The sequence below is a fragment of the Hypomesus nipponensis genome, chromosome 23, assembly GCF_054491055.1.
Source record: "Hypomesus nipponensis isolate SF chromosome 23, ASM5449105v1, whole genome shotgun sequence".
Classification (NCBI taxonomy): domain Eukaryota; kingdom Metazoa; phylum Chordata; class Actinopteri; order Osmeriformes; family Osmeridae; genus Hypomesus; species Hypomesus nipponensis.
Window position 1 is genome coordinate 23,610,447 of NC_140383.1, and position 17,649 is coordinate 23,628,095.

The 17,649-nt window shown below is 42.1% G+C and overlaps 2 long non-coding RNA genes across 2 annotated transcripts; both read left to right on the plus strand.

Moving 5' to 3' along the window:
* Nucleotides 1-1,191: 1,191 nt before the first annotated feature.
* Nucleotides 1,192-5,812, plus strand: LOC146235080 (uncharacterized). Its single transcript, XR_014741731.1, has 2 exons — nt 1,192-1,412; nt 4,993-5,812. It is a non-coding gene; the product is annotated as an uncharacterized LOC146235080 (long non-coding RNA).
* Nucleotides 5,813-11,050: 5,238 nt separating this feature from the next.
* LOC146235081 (uncharacterized) lies at nt 11,051-16,623 on the plus strand. The gene is made up of 2 exons (XR_014741609.1): nt 11,051-11,188; nt 14,495-16,623. It is a non-coding gene; the product is annotated as an uncharacterized LOC146235081 (long non-coding RNA).
* Nucleotides 16,624-17,649: the final 1,026 nt, after the last annotated feature.

A 17,649-nucleotide genomic window follows, 5' to 3' on the forward strand; every position in this document is an offset into this window, starting at 1 on the left:
TCCAGGATAACTAGGACACGCAAACCCCTCCACCACGGTAAGGTGGTGACTCAAGGAGGGGGCCAACTGATATCTACAGGCTAAATAAACTAATGTCAAAATGCTGTAGGCTTAGTCGTGTTTTTCCATTTATATTTGTATTAGTAATATTATAAGATCACATCAATCAATTTTATTGGCCCCTTAGTGTGGTGGTGTTGCTGTAAATTGTTAGCTAACTGATAGTGCTTATAGATTCAACATTCCATTGAACTTCTTTCACACAACTGTAAAAATATATACATCATGGAAATTCTAAATGTGCAGAGGAAAATGGAATGTGCAACTGAAATGCAGGGATAGCAGCATGTGAGGTTCTTATGCACTGATGATCCTGTGCACCTTGCTCAGACACAGTTTATGCATGCCGCTTGGCACTTGACACCACCACACTAAGGGGCCAATAAAATTGATTGATGTGATCTTATAATATTACTAATACAAATATAAATGGAAAAACACAACTAAGCCTACAGCATTTTGACATTAGTTTATTTAGCCTGTAGATATCAGTAGGCCCTAAAAAAGTAGATGCATTGAATGAAGTTGGAAGGGCGAACTCCCAAGTCAATAAAGATTAATTGGCAAGTTCATAAACGTGAATACCCTAAAATGTAACTGATAGATAACCCATTTTAGGCTAATCGAGTTAGATGGGGGAAACTTTTACTTTGAAGGAACAGGTAAGTGCTGACGACATATTCGGCCAATGACAGGCATTTTACGCTTACCTCCACCCACGTGAGAAAAATAAAAGTTGTTTTATGGTTGTGTGTAAAAAACGAGAAAACAAAATAACACGTCAAAATCCGTTTTTCCGTTTTTCGTATTCATGCGTGTTCCGTTATAATGATATAAGGAATTAAACTCGCGCACGCGGACCTTTTTCGTATTCATGCGTGTTCCGTTATAATGATATAAGGAATTCATCTCACGTAGCCTACACGGACCATCTCAAGTGCAGCGCAACATAACTTATATTTTAATGAAACATGAATAAAATAGCTGACAGTTTCCTCAAAGCCTAAGACAAGGGAACCTAGGCTTAACATTTTACTCGTAAAAACCGCCTCGGTTTGCCAATCTACACACATAGAAATACGCTAGGAAGGTAGTGCGCGCGTTCACGCGTAAGGCAGTGGCATTCTGGGGGGGAGTGAGAGTTCGGCACAACCATAAAGTGCCTAATACTTGCCCTGTTACGATTCTCGTTTCGTTTTGTTTTCCCTCTTAAACCATCGCCCCCTTTGTAACTCCGCAGCTGCTTGTTACAAAGAATCCTTCAAAACTGCATAGATCCTTGGTTCTGCTCTGCTACTCATTGCTGAAGTTTTGCTAGAAACATCAGTTTCTCATCTCACCTGATACTTTGGGTAAGTGTTTGCTATACATTTCCGAAATCTGAAGTTTTCTGTGAACATTTAATCCATGCGGCGTAGGGGGTTTCACTTTCTAATCGTGTCATTTCCGTTTTAGAATTTCACTGGATGTTGGACGATTTTCTAGTCAAAGGTGTCAGAAATATTAATCTATCAAGCTTTGCACAGTCAGTCGGTGAACACGTTAAGAAATCTTTATTGCTTGCGGCCGCAAGGAGACAAAACATCACACGCCATTGTGCTACAAAGTTTGTCTGGTACACAAGTTTTCATGTAAGACCATTTAAACATATTGGTCAGAAGTCCTCACCCCTGAATATCAGCTGTCAATGTGATCGATCCCAGATGTAGAGTGCGCGTGCATGTGGACATTTACAGAGTTCTCTGACCCTAAGCTTGATCAGTCGTGGAAGCAGAAGGGTGGCTGGGATGGCACTGGACCAAGGCCATAGCCATGGAGTCAACATTGGGGGGGACAAAATCTGCTAGTTTAATTATGAATATAATTAAATTTGTTATGATAATTTCAGACACCTGCGTGGGTGACTGTCATAGCATAGAACATTTATATTTTATTTATATTTTTTATTTATATATTGGGGGGGACATTTTGACCAGATTTGAATATTGGGGGGGGGGGGGGGGATGTGTCATGTGTTACGATTACGGCCCTGCACTGGACCCCCTGATATCAGACTGACCACCCCAGGTGCCACCCCAACATGTGATTCGCTATACCTGGCAATTGGATGCTGATTGACTTTTCATTTATCTTGTTAAAAGAAGCATTTCTTTTGACATCTGGCTGCGCATTTTTTTTATCGAGGACATTTCCACAGTTCACCAGTCAGTCACAAATCACTACCAGCGTCTGATGCAGTGCCAGCGGCGGAAGATAACAGCCTACAATGGCCGTTTATCAATCCATCTATTTATTTTTTCCATTCTTGTGTTCTTGCGAACTCATTTGACGTCATCTTTCGTTGCCCAAGTACGGTTCCAATCCAAAGAACACAAATCACCAAGAACGCCAAAAATACCCAGAAATGTTCCTGATCCCTTTTATCGAGGATGCATCGGATGGTGACTTGGCCAGCGAGAACGCTTCTGATTTCCCAGAAGTCCTTGCGGACTTGCAAGACCATTCTCGCAAGGACGCTTTCAAGAACATTCTTCAAAAGATTGTACTTGTGTTCTCAGCATTCTTTGGATTGATAAACAGCCTATGTCTAATAGGTGGAGAAACATAGACATAATAAAGAGTAGACGGCGCATTGGCTGCTGGGCGTGAGAAATGCGGCCGCCATCTTGGAAAGGGCAAATTCCTAGTTGCTTAGCATCAGAATAAACAAGATAGCACTGTGCAGCATATTCCTGCTCAAATCGGCGGACAATTGCAAACAGGGCTCGGGGGATTACTTTTCACAAGTAAAATGTAACATTACCATACTATTGGTTTTATATCTTGAAAAGAATAATGTCCTGTATCATGGCTACATGTATGACCTTTGCAGCAAAGCAAACCACGTGAAAATCAGTTCAGTATTTAGTCCGTTATGATTAATTAAATGCGCTGACAGCTAATGGCCCAGCCAAACAGATTACACTGAGTGGAGCGGTTGCCCTTTCCAAGATGGCGGCTCCACGGCTCATCAGCGCCAGTCAAAAGGGTCCAAATGCAGTGCTCCCTCCCAGAGAATGTCTAATATAGAGAGAACTGCCACTCTCGGGAAACTTCCGGGTTCTGAACTGGTTAAAGTTCCATGTGAGGGCGCTAACGAGCGAGTGCAGAATGAATGGAGGTCTATGGAGCTATACCCCTCAAAATCAAAGTCGCCTTTTCTGTTCTAAAAAGCTTTTGAAAATGTAATTGACGTCATACACATCGTACAACCAGAGGTACTGCTTTACGGCAAGCTCTAGTCACTTACTTTTTTCTCTCATGTTGCTAATGCTCTGACATTCTGATTCCGCTTGGGATGCCATCAAGCGGGAGCTCTGGTCGTATCAGTCCTTCACTAACCAATCAGCATTCATTAGCAGAATGCTAGCGTGTTATAGGCAACATCGACTCACCCTGTAAGAAATCAAAAGGACATAAGTACTCGTTCAGTACAACTGATGGTGCAGTATGATGGAGTGGAGCTTGTTGTAAGAGGAAGTGAGGTAGTGCTCAGTACAGCTGATGGTGCAGTATGATGGAGTGGAGCTTGTTGTAAGAGGAAGTGAGGTACTGTTCAGTACAGCTGATGGTGCAGTATGATGGAGTGGAGCCTGTTGTAAGAGGAAGTGAGGTAGTGCTCAGTACAGCTGATGGTGCAGTATGATGGAGTGGGGCTTGTTGTCTTGTCTTGATTCAGTTTTAACAAAGCTGTTTTTGTCACATTGGTGTGTCCAAAAGGACCTGTTTTTGTTCTGTATGTGTTTTAACTTCAGTGTTTCCCACACAGACTCATTTTGGCGCGCCACAGAATCAAGACCGGCCGCTACATATTGCGTTTCGTTATTATTATTTTAACGCTATTTAAAACACGCAGCGTATTCGTTCAGCTGCATTTCCTTTTCCTGCTCTCCTTCCAGCCCTCTGTCACTCTCAGGAAACTTCCGGGTTCTGAACTGGTTGCATTTCCACTCTAGGTCCATATGAGGGCACTAATGAGCGCGTGCAGAATGAATGGAGGTCTATGGAGCTATACCCCTCAAAATCCACTTTTCTCAGGATATAATTTTTGGTATAGGAATTTGAATTGTGAATTTGAAAGGGGAGGCAAAAAAAATACACACTGCTGGGTGTTAAACATTTTTAAAGTCGCCTTTCTGTTCTAAAAAGCCTTTTAAAATATCAATGCAGTCATACACATCGTGCAACCAGAGATACCGCTTTACGGCAAAACTATACCTACCTTGAAGTGTTACAATAGCCAGTATCATTTTATTACATGTGTCCATCCAAGCAAATTGGTAGATCCAAATGACATATATGATGTAATTTCTTTGTAATCATCCAAAATAATGTTAAGTGTATGGGTATTCTTCCAAGTAGCCCACTGACTTGTCGATACGTGCGATGTACTGAGAGGGCAACGCGCCGCGTACTGAGTGGGCCAGTCTGACAGTAACTCCCGGGCCACTTTTTTCCCCCAGTCTGCCCCTGCTTGTGATAAAAGCTTGTTCTTTTCCCGTTGACCTCAACAGGTCAATAGGTTTGTATCAAATTTAGGCAGCTTAGCCGATGCAATGATTGCTGTTAAAACCCCGGTTACCAGAGTCACTTATTCCGGGGTCGGGTTTGTAGTAGCCGATTAACAAGATTCTGATTTTGGATTAACATTTTCTTCAAAATATTAGTTTGACTAGTGATCTGGTATTAACCTGTGCCCACTGCCCGTCTCCAAGTTTGATTTCTTTCTGGATGACACCCTGGTGTGGCCCGGGAGATTCCAGTCAGGGGGTCGGGGTTTCACTGACTAGTTAGGTTAGATGATACGGGTATAACTAAACCCACTATTGTATGGTGATGTTCACGTTTTAATGTTTCAATGTGTGTCTCATAGTTTGTTTTCTATGTTCACAGGAATGGGTGCAGTAAAGTCAATTCCGGTGCTCGGAGAAGTCGTCACTGCTGTTGAAAGCTCTGCAAAGATAGTTGCAGCTGGTTCTTGTGCTCTTGTAGGAGCTACCGGTGCTGCCAAAACGTGTGTAGAGAGTGCTGGTAGTTCTTGGGTGGACTATTCTGAGAGAAATATTATTGCTGCTCCAGTTCGTGCAGTTGTTCATTTAGCTGCTGGTGACAAAGGTGAAGCGGACGAAGTCATGCAAAAGATGAGTGGTAGCCTTCAAGATGCCATTCGCATGACGGCTGTGGCCTTGGCCGGCCATGATGACGAATATTTGCAGGAAATGGCACTGGAAATGTTCAACAACTAGGACCTAGCTACATTGCTAACTCCCTTATAAACCACACACCAGCTAGAACACTGCGATCATCAAATGCAGGCCTATTAGAGGTCACCAGAAGCAGTGATAAGAAGATTGGTCATTCGGCCTTTGCTAATTACGCCCCAAAACTATGTAACAAATTACCCATAAATATTAAGGAAGCAAACATGCTAGACATTTTTTAAAGACAGCTTAAAACCTACCTTTTTACCAAAGCATTTAAGTAAGTTTATCTCAGAAGGGTTTTACTACTTTTATTAGTTATATTATTGTTGCTATTTTAATTTACTTTTATCACTTGTATTATTGTTTTTAATGATTTTATGTAAAGCACCTTGAGCTACAATTCTTGTATGAAATGTGCTATATAAATAAAGTCTTACTTACTTACTTACTGAAAATTTAAGTTTTGGTCGAAAACTTGAAAAATAAAACCATGTATTCAAAGAAAAAAATGTGTGCCAATTTTTTTTTTCAGGTTGAATACAATTTAGATTAAATTCTGGAATTTTCATTTCATATTTTCACGTAGTTTTTTACGGCTTCAATTTTATTTTTGGAGTTTCAAGTTCGTTTTTTTTCGTTTGTAACTTGTATAACTGCATGCTCTTATGGGTTTTCCCTTTGGCACTTGTTTAGTTTTTTCACAATGCTTCCTTCATGTTTTGGCTGCTTGCAATGTTTGGGACTACCTCGTTGTTATGATTAGTGACCTATGCTCTTGTGTAAAGCTCTCTCTTGGAAGTCGCTATGGATAAAAGCGTCTGCTAAATGCGTAAAAGTAAATTTGTACATTATTTTCAATTGAACATTTTGTGTATTTTTTTAAGGGAACATTTTAAAGTTCTCAGTAAATAAATGCATGTTTTCAAACAAAAAAATAATCGTTTGAATAATCGTGATTTCAATATTGACCAAAATAATCGTGAAATCTAGTTCTCTAAGGTCACTGTTGTAGTTTGTGTAAAACGGTGTCATGGTCAAGTGTGCAGACTTGGGTTCATGTACTTACGATAGCGATCATTATTGATATAAATGTAGGTGCTCCTGTCTCGGATCAAAATACAGCTTCTTGACCAGCACCCTGTCCCTACTCTTGTCCATCTGAAACCCCGACTCGTCGCAGTTGTATATCTGTCGGGGTTTCTTCCTCAGCCCGTTCTCTTCCAGTGTCTTTCCAAGTAGTTTGTAGAACTGACCCACATTTTTTTCCCTGGCATACGAGGCTCGACCTCGGTCGATGTTGTCCGGCGCCCTCATGGTGAGAATGCCACGGTGACGCTGGCGGAAGTTCCGCCACCATCTCCTGCAGAGGAGCTTGGTGGTGGTAGGGTCTCTCTTCCTCCTTTAACAGAATATAAATATATGAATTTCATTTACAATAAGAATTTTGGGGGGTGCATATGTAATATTGAACATACCTAATGGCGGTGGCAAATGCCAGGAGTTGGGCCTTGGTGAGTGGGAACCCATGCCCTGCGCTGTAGAGGCAGTACTGGACAAGGGCTTGTTCATCCTGGTCAGTTAACAGGAGCCCTTGCCCAGACTTGTGGCCATGGGTTACCCGGCCCTTCACCCTATCCGCCAGCGTCATCCGTGGCACATTGTTGGTCTTGGCTGCCTGCCTCACTGATACACCCTCCTCCTCCACTGCTCTCAGAGCCCTTAGCATGTCTTCCTCCCTCCACAGCTTCCTTTTGCTAATCTGGCTCATCTAAATCAAATCTGTTACTACCATCAATTAAGAAACTACTATGTTTTTTCTGTTATCTAGAGTTCATAACAGTCATACGAATAGAGCTATCTATGATAAGTTTCAATAATAGCTGATTGCTAAAACAAAATTCTTGCTTTCTAAATCTAAGAAAACGTTACTTATTATTACTATATTGTCTATAGGCTACCCCTTTAATATATATTAAACAAAACACAATTTAAAATATAGCTGCAAGCAGCGATGCGGGTTCCTCCGCAAAATGGCAAAATATTATAAAAATGTACATTGTAGAAAATGTACATTGTAGCCAACTGGACATAATGACTACAGACCCGTCGCCCTGACCTCTGTGGTAATGAAGTCTTTTGAGCGCCTGGTGCTGGCATACCTTAAATCCATCACAGACCCGCTACTGGACCACCTACAGTTTGCCTACAGAGCCAACAGGTCTGTGGACGATGCAGTTAATATGGCCCTCCACTTCACTCTACAGCACCTGGACTCCCCAGCATCCTATGCCAGGATCCTGTTTGTGGACTTCAGCTCTGCCTTTAATACCATCATCCCCGCTCTGCTTCAGGACAAGCTCTCCCAGCTGAACGTGCCTGATTCCACCTGCAGGTGGATCACAGACTTCCTGTCTGACAGGAAGCAGTGCGTTAAGCTGGGAACACAAGTCTCTGATTCCCGGTCCATCAGCACTGGATCTCCCCAGGGCTTTCCTCTGCTCTTCTCCATGTACACCAACAGCTGCACGTCCAGTCATCCGTCCGTGAAACTCCTGAAGTTTGCGGACGACACCACCCTCATTGGGCTCATCTCTGGTGGAGACGAGTCTGATTATAGGTGGGAAGCAGACAACCTGGTGACCCGGTGCAGCCAGAACAACCTAGAGCTCAATGCTCTCAAGACAGTGGAGATGGTTGTGGACTTTGTGGATGAAATTTAGATTTCCTGTGTGCTTACATTATTCACTAATCAAGAGAACTAGTCATTGGATACTAGTTAGTATGTTCTCATGTAAGCTTACTATTAATAAGAGTAGATTGTGTCTATGTGTCAGGGTTAATAGATGACTACAAGGAGAGCTCAAACTATGAACTCTGTAGTTTGAGTGGTCATGTGTTGGGAGCTGTGAATCTCTTTCTCTGAGACTGTTGTAACGTCATTACTGCCTGACTGTCACTATCTATGTTTACATTCTTGTGCCCTATAAAAGATGGTCCTCCGGCCTTCAGAGGGGAGAGAGACATGATTGAGACCTAAGCCTGGTGTTGTGTTGTCATTTATTGTCAGAGGTCTGGTTTTCTCTCCCAATCTGCAGATTGATAAATACTTATTAAAATCCAGAACTCAACTGAACTTAGTCACTCCGTTTATGAAGAGACGGACAAAACACTTTCTTCATCAGTGGAGAGTAACTCTCAGTGGAGAGTTTGACCCTGCACAGTGTGTTTAATTATTATTGGGGTGTGCTTGCCTTCGGCGAGCACAAACCATTGTTATCTCACATATATATTATTTATTATTTATTGTTTCTGTTCGCCCCCCTAAGGATGCCTCAATATTTGGACTACATAGACAACGGCGATGTCAAAAGGTTTGTCTCGGTAGCGATTGCGTTCGTTGTTTTGGGATTTACGTTCCATTGCACGGTTTAAGTAGAAATTAAGTTTTTGTGGCGAAAAGTGAAGCTAACGGTGGCTAACTTTCTAGCCACAGTCACTGACGCCACTAACGTCACCAACGTCACGAAAACTCGCGTGACTATCTCTAGCAGAACATTAGTTTCGCATCTGTTAACTTGGGGGGTACTAGACGGCAAGGCAGCTGCAGAAACGCCACAAGCAAAGAGGCCAGGGTGATATTTAATCATTTTACTTTGTGATGTGAAACATAATTGTGAAATGTAATGTACAATATTAGCTGATATTATTAAGTAAGTAGGCCCACATCTACTTTCGGAAACGATAGTCTACTATTTCACTGAAGCATTAGCATCATGACATTAGCCTCTGTTGCCCGGGCAACACATACTACAGTGGTCATGATGCATCTGTTTTCAATCGTTAAAATAAACATTCCTCACAAATACGTTTTTGTTGTAGGATTTATTTTGACATTAATAAACGATTTGTTGGTGAAATTACCATTACTTGTGGTTTCAAATCAGTGTGGCGGCTCACTGCAACGCTGTAGCCTACCCGAGACACTAATGAGTAGCTAACAAAAACATCTCCACAGCTGTTTAGGAAGTCAAACGGCGACGGAACATGTTCGGCTTTCCCCTTACTCAAAAGTTTTTCAATAGGTGAAAGTATCTGACTACTAACCTGAACTTCACTGCCACAGCCTAAACTTTGTCAATGTCAAAACTTTGTCTGTTCATGAAAATAATTCATGTCAGCCTGCTTCAGCCTTGCTTAGCTGTAGGATATACATTTCACTGGGTCTTGCAGCGCTGCTTGATTTACTGAAATTATTATGAAATGTTATGTTTTACTAGCCATTTGCCTTCTTAAGCAAATCACAGTATTTCCCAACCCTCAGAGTGTAACTGAGACGACCGTAAATAGCCTAATTCATCTTTCAAGTAATAAGCCCCCGTTGAAGTGTTGAGCAGGAAATTAGCTGGTCTGTAGAGATCTTTGGTTGGTGGTTTTACTGATGCAGAATTCGCTCAAATAAAATCGATAGACGTAATGAGTGGCACATAACGTGAAGTAGGCCTAAAATTGCATTTTATTTTGTTTGAGTTTTAATAACTTGTCCATTGCATTGGGGCAAGTGGCACTAGCCTAAATTGATCTTCCAGACTTGCCGTACAAAAAAAATCCACTCTTCCCGGACAAGCCTTAGCTACATGGCTGGACTGTTGATACATATCAGAATCCATCATATCTTGGACACTCAAAATCAGCGAATCTTGCAGCCAAATCAAGTAGCCTATATATATAGGCCTTTATATGGCTACAAACTTCTGCTCGGTTTCTAGCTGGCTACTTGTTACTAAGTTACAACTTTGTTGCAGGGGCATTCTTTGTCTACATTGCGAGCTAACAGTGTCCGGTAATGATGTCGCTATAAATAATGATGTTAAACCGAGACCACTAAGCCCTCAAAGAAAATGTAAGGTCAAAGAAACAAAAGAAAGGTTTGAGGTTACTCTGAAAATTATTAATAAAATAGGCTTGTAATAATAAAACTGCTAAATCCTTCTCTAACTAGGCTCCTCTATCATGCATAATGAAACTTAACGTTTAAGTAATCAATAAGCCTGCGCTTGCCCTCATTACTCAAATGATGCCGTTCAGGGCGTTCAAATTACATAATAGGACGATAATAGGACATAATAGGGCAACCAACAAGTTGTTTATATCTGATTACAATTTAATAAGTTATCTAGCGCTGCATCTTCATGAGCTACATTTGGCCTCCTTCTCTTCCAACCAACCAGTATCACCTCTCCTCCATCTGAGTGATGCATGTCATTTTTACAAACTTATTATCAAGGGAACACAATGGTCAGAACTGTAGTCATACACTTAAATGCTTTTTGAAATATGTAAACACCAGGAGAGTATGGGCAGCTGGGGCAGCCGCAAGCACACCCTCACAATTTCCCCAGAAATGGTATCTCTAGTTATTTATGTCAGGCCATTTCTCTGAAATGCAGAGGCTCTCAGAATGAAACCAAAACCAAAACAGCGCGACATAACTTATATTTTAATGAAACATGAATAAAACAGCTGACAGTTTCCTCAAAGCCTAAGACAAGGGAACCTAGGCTTAACATTTTACTCGTAAAAATCGCCTCGGTTCGCCAATCTACACACATAGAAATACGCTAGGAAGGTAGTGCGCGCGTTCAAGCGTAAGGCAGTGGCATTTTGGGGGGGAGTGAGAGTTCGGCCCAACCAGAGTGCCCAATACTTGCCCTGTTACGATTCTCGTTTCGTTTTGTTTTCCTTCTTAAACCAGCGCCCCCCTTGTAACTCCGCAGCTGCTCTTTACAAAGAATCCTTCAAACTGCATAGATCCTTGGTTCTGCTCTGCTACTCATTGCTGAAGTTTTGCTAGAAACATCAGTTTCTCATTTCACCTGATACTTTGGGTAAGTGTTTGCTATACATTTCCGAAATCTGAAGTTTTCTGTGAACATTTAATCCATGCGGCGTAGGGGGTTTCACTTTCTAATCGTGTCATTTCCGTTTTAGAATTTCACTCGATGTTGGACGATTTTCTAGTCAAAGGTGTCAGAAATATTAATCTATCAAGCTTTGCACAGTCAGTCGGTGCACACGTTAAGAAAGCTTTATTGCTTGCGGCCGCAAGGAGACAAAACATCACACGCCATTGTGCTACAAAGTTTGTCTGGTACACACGTTTTCATGTAAGACCATTTAAACATATTGGTCAGAAGTCCTCACCCCTGAATATCAACTGTCAATGTGATCGATCCCAGAGGTAGAGTGCGCGTGCATGTGGACATTTACAGAGTTCTCTGACCCTAAGCTTGATCAGTCGTGGAAGCAGAAGGGTGGCTGGGATGGCACTGGACCAAGGCCATAGCCATGGAGTCAACATTGGGGGGGACAAAATCTGCTGGGGAGTCTAAGGGTCCCCTCTGAACTTAAACAAAAAAGTTTAATTAGGAATATAATTACATTTTTTATGATAATTTCAGACAGTGTGCGTGGGTGACTGTCATAGCATAGAACATTTATATTTTATTTATATTTTTTTGACCAGATTTGAATATTGGGGGGGGATGTGTCATGTGCTATGATTACGGCCCTGCACTGGACCCCCTGATATCAGACTGGCCACCCCTGGTGCCACCCCAACATGTAATTCGCTATACCTGGCAATTGGATGCTGATTGACATTTCATTTATCTTGTTAAAAGAAGCATTTCTTTTGACATCTGGCTGCGCATTTTTTTTTTTATCGAGGACATTTCCACAGTTCACCAGTCAGTCACAAATCACTACCAGCGTCGGTTCCAATCCAAAGAACACAAGTCACCAAGAACGCCAAAAATACCCAGAAATGTTCATGATCCCTTTTATCGAGGATTCATCGGATGGTGACTTGGCCAGCGAGAACGCTTTTAATTTCCCAGAAGTCCCTGCGGACTTGCAAGACCATTCTACCAAGGATGCTTTCAAGAACATTCTTCAAAAGATTGTACTTGCGTTCTCAGCGTTCTTCGGATTGATAAGCAGCCTATGTCTAATATGGGGAAAATTATAGACATAATAAAGAGTAGACGGCGCATTGGCTGCTGGGCATGAGAAATGCGGCCGCCATCTTGGAAAGGGCAAATCCCTAGTTGCTTAGCATCAGAATAAACACGATACCAGCACTGTGCAGCATATTCCTGCTCAAATCGGCTGAGTGGAGCGGTTGCCCTTTCCAAGATGGCGGCCCCACGGCTCGTCAGCGCCAGTCTAAAGGGTCCAATTGCAGTGCTCCCTCCTCAGGCCCCTCTAAACCGGAACTCTCTCCTCAGGCCCCTGAAGCCAGAACCAGAGAATGTCTAATATAGAGAGAACTGCCACTCTCGGGAAACTTCCGGGTTCTGAACTGGTTGAGGTTCCATGTGAGGGCGCTAACGAGCGAGTGCAGAATGAATGGAGAATCTATGGAGCGGTACCCCTCAAAATCCACTTTTCTCAGGATATACATTTTGGTCTAGTAATTTGAATTCCGAATTTTTTAGTTTTTATATAGATATATATAGTTATATATTATATATATTTTATATAGTTATATAGTATAGTTTTTACTATTCATATTTCAGCTAAACGGTACATGAAAATCTGCATCTGAATGCAGAATGCTAGCGTGTTATGGGCAACAACGACTCACCCTGTAAGAAATTGAAAGGACATAAATACTCGTTCATTCAACTTTCAACCTATAATCCATGTTGAACATGCAAAAACTACAATCAAATCTGAGATTTCTCAACGACAATCAGACGAAAGAGATCAATTCAGCCGTTTAGCTCTGGTGGAACTGCAACCAAGTTTGGTACAATGGGGCGTGTTCCTCATTCTGTTTCCTATTGGCGTATATACACAGGAATGTTCCTCATGCTGGTTCCTATTGGTGTATATACACAGGAATGTTCCTCATACTGGTTCCTATTGGTCCATAAATGCAGGTAGGCTCATACTTTGGTTTCCTATTGGTCCATATCTGGAGGTGGGTGAGGCCTGACATGAGAGGCATAGGGTCAGACTCTGGTATTCCTATATATCACTGACACTTTTCATAGGTTTCGCAGTGTGAATGTTCACTTTTATCACTGTGTTGACACTGAGTTATTTTCTATGTGATGACTTATTTTGCTTTTGTAAGCCAATACTTTCAAGATCAATCTAAATATAGTTGGTTTTGACTTATATGTTGCCCTCTTCTTTGTGTTGGACATATCATGTGTCCTGTTAAGCTATGTTACATCATATACAACATTTGAGACGTGTGGATGAGGAAAATGTGGGATAATGTTTGATTTTGAAGGCTCCTGGATGCAACTTTCTTCCATAGCTTTCCACCTGTAACTAGCTATTCTAGCTATATAGGTAGAGGGGAAATATTTCTGTTGTGTGCTGTTATCTTTAGTGGACAAAAAGGTATTGCTGTACGAGTTAATCAGCTAATAACAAATTGATACAATTGTCTTGCTTAATGTACCTACTGAATGGGTCAATGGGTCGCTTGTTCATCTAGCAAACTATACCTACCTTGAAGTGTAACAATAGCCAGTATCATTTAATTACATGTGTCCATCCAGGCAAATTGGTAGATCCAAATGACATGTATGATGTAATTTCTTTGTAATCATCCAAAATAATGTTAAGTGTATGGGTATTCTTCCAAGTAGCCCACTGACTAGTCGATACGTGCCATGCATTGAGTGGGCAATGCGCCGCGTAGTGAGTGGACCAGTCTGACAGTAACTCCCGGGCCACTTTTTTCCCCCAGTCCGCCCCTGCTTGTGATAAAAGCTCATTCTTTTCCCGTTGACCTCAACAGGTCAATAGGTTTGTATAAAATTTAGACAGCTTAGCCGATGCAATGATTGCTGTTAAAACCCTGGTTACCATCACTTATTCCGGGGTCGGGTTTGTAGTAGCCGATTAACAAGATTCTGATTTTGGATTAACATTTTCTTCAAAACATTAGTTTGACTAGTGATCCGGTATTAACCTGTGCCCACTGCCCGTCTCCAAGTTTGATTTCTTTCTGGATGACACCCTGGTGTGGCCCGGGAGATTCCAGTCTGGGGGTCGTGGTTTCACTGACTAGTTAGGTTAGATGATATGGGTATAACTAAACCCACTATTGTATGGTGATTTTCATGTTTTATGTTTCAATGTGTGTCTCAGTTTGTTTTCTGTGTTCACAGGAATGGGTGCAGCACAGTCAATTCCGGTGGTCGGAGAAGTCGTCACTGTTGTTGATAGCAGTGTGAAGATGGTTGCAGCTGGTTCTTGCGCTCTTGTAGGAGAGATACTAAACGACCAGGACGCTAAAGATGCTGCCATAAAATTTGTAGAGAATGCTGGGAATTCTTGGGTGGAATATTCAGAGAGAAGTCTTATTGCTGCTCCAGTTCGTGCAGCTGTTCATGGTATTGCTGGTGACGAAGCTGAAGCAAAGAGGGTCCTGGTGAAGATGGGTAATTCATCTTTGCAAGTCATTGACAGCACTCCTGTTTTAGGGCACATAAAGGGTGTAGTTCACTATGCAATTGGGGATACGAAACATGGTCATGATTGCATGAAAGGTGCCAGTCGCACATTGGTTGTGGTGGGAGCTGGAGCTCTAACTGGTGGAGTTGGAGGAGGATTAGTTCTTGGTGGACTAGCAGGCACATCAGGTGGACTTGTGTACGATACAACGGTATCTGCTATTGAAAGTAAGCCTTATGGAATTATAGAATCTGTCGACCAGGCAATTGAATCTGGTCAAAAGGGAGATGGTCACGGTGTTATCAACTCAGCAATAAATGTGGCATACACCGTTACCGGAGATTTTCTTACCGGAGCTGGTACAGCAAAGGCCACCAAGAAGCTGAATCAAGCTTCTAAGCAAAGGAAAGTGTTGAGAGGCAAAATTGGAAAGGACGCCGCCAAGGATGTTGTTGACACTGGCAAGAAGTTAGATAAAATAAGCAAGAAAGTGAATGGAGATAACCACGTTTGCACGAAAGTCAAAAACCTGGAAACGGGAAAGGAAAGTTACGGGACAAACGAACGATGCAGAAAAGAGATCAGAATGAGTGAGTATGACACTAAAGGCAAAGCTAGTGGATACACCAGTAAAACAAATGCTAGGAAAGGACATTACGGTGAATTCCCAAGACAGAAAGGAATCCTTGAAAAAACTGCAAATGAGATGGATATGAATATTGAGCCAAGAGTTGGGAATCGAGGTATAAACACTTGTGCTGAACATCATGCCATTGAGAATCTAGGTACTCACGGGGCCGAAGCCAATATTCGTATAACTACTGTCAGGTCTCAAAATGGGCAGATCACAGCTATAAAGAGATGCGACAACTGTATGCAGTTCGACCCTCTGATGGGAGAAGTGCCCACCGATGGTATTGATGGGATGCCTGTACCTACACGTCAGTTCGTTCTGGATACGTCCATGCCCGCTATAAAAAGCGCTGTTAAGTATGCTGCAGGCGCAGTTGCAGTGTGTGTTGCCTGTGAAGAAAGTGATGACTGTAGCTGCGAAAAAACAAAAATACAGACCGGATGTACCAAGATTCATGCTTAAAAGATATCCTTTTTATCAGGACAAAAGAAAAACAATGACTCCTTAAATAACAATTGACTTGAGTTGTGCTGTGCAAAACAGGAACTAGATATATCCTTCAGTTTCCTGATATTGTCCTACTCTCTCTGGATTATTTCCTCTTGGTCCCTCTTCTGCTAACGTGTGTCCTACACAGTACCAATTCTTTCAAAGGCATGTTGTGTTATGTAGAGCCCAGAGAAGTATACACAGGCAAAATAGATTTAACACAATTTTAAGCGATTTTGTTTTACATGATTTATTTTGTGTGTATTTCCTTAAAAAAATGCAAGACCATACATTCTAGAAATATTCTTGCATATGATAAAGTATTATATTATCATATATTACAGTGCAGTTGTAGCACAGGGACAGTTGTAACTTAAAGGTTGAATTCTCAACTTGTGACTGACATAATGCGATGAAGCTCACAGACAACATGTGTGATGGCATCAGCAAATGTTCAAAAGTTCAGCTTGTGTCTCAAGACTGCTTCGAGAAGAGACAGAACACTCACATACGCTTATTCAGAGGGAGAAATACACACACACACACACACACACACGCAGACTGATAGACACACACACGTACACTTACCTGTTCACATACATACTGTGTTCTGGTGTAAACCTAAATATGCTTTGTGTTTTCATATTTTACCATATGTATTGTATATGTTTTGTTGCTTTCTGTGAACTGCAGACAAAAATAAAAAGCTTAATCATTTCATTGGCATACAGTAATTGTATTATTGTTTTGTTGGGGTATTTAATTACATTCAATTACATTTTATTTATATAGCGTCTAAACAATACAATTGCCTCATGGCACTTTACAGAGCCCAGTGCCTGAACCCTCCATAGAGCACAATGACAACAGGGGCAAGGAAAACATCTCTGTGTCCAGGAAGAAACCTTAAGGAGAACCGCAGCACACAAGGGGTCAATCCGCTTGGAGCCGACCGGGTAAAGAGGTAGGGATAGAAAAAGAAGGAAGGGGGATGGGGGGGGGGCTTGTGGCAGAAGGAGAGGGAGGAGAACGGGAGAGGAAACTATCAGGAACATCGCAGGTGATCTCTTACACGTATCAGGACGGGCATGCTGTCATACATGGGGTGGAATACATGCATGACAGTGGGGTGGGTTGTGTAGGCTTGGTTGTAGATCAGGGGTAGAGACCACAGCAGCATCCCACAGCAAAGATAGGCTAGACTAGGGGGGGGAGAAAGGGACAAAGTGAGTGGGCTGCCTAATATGTGTCACGCCCCTGGCTGTGACACTTTCTGTTTCTCTTTTTCCTGTGTTCTACTCCCTCCCTGTTTGTTTATTCCATGTGTGTGTGCATGGGCTGAGTCTCCCGGGGTACACAACCATCCTCACCTGTGGCAGATCAGCAATCAACGATCTATGTAGACCCTGCTCACCATTCAGACTCTGCCAGATTGTTAACTCTGCTAGAACAAGGAACATTAAAAACTACCTTTTGAAACTTTTTGCCTCACGAGTCCGTTTTAAGGTCCGAACATTGCTGTACCGTAACAATATGTGCTCAATGGATGTGGTGATGAGGACTGATGTTTACACAGCCATCGGCATTTGCGGGCAAAGGTCACGCTATAAGAGACAGAAAAGGACCCATGCCACGTGTTGTACCCGCGATCTGTAAAGACCCTCCTTCACGGCGAAGGCAACAGCAGTGAACTATGAGGCCACACAAGGGAACCAGAAACCTGCAGCACCCTGGATATTAAGTGGA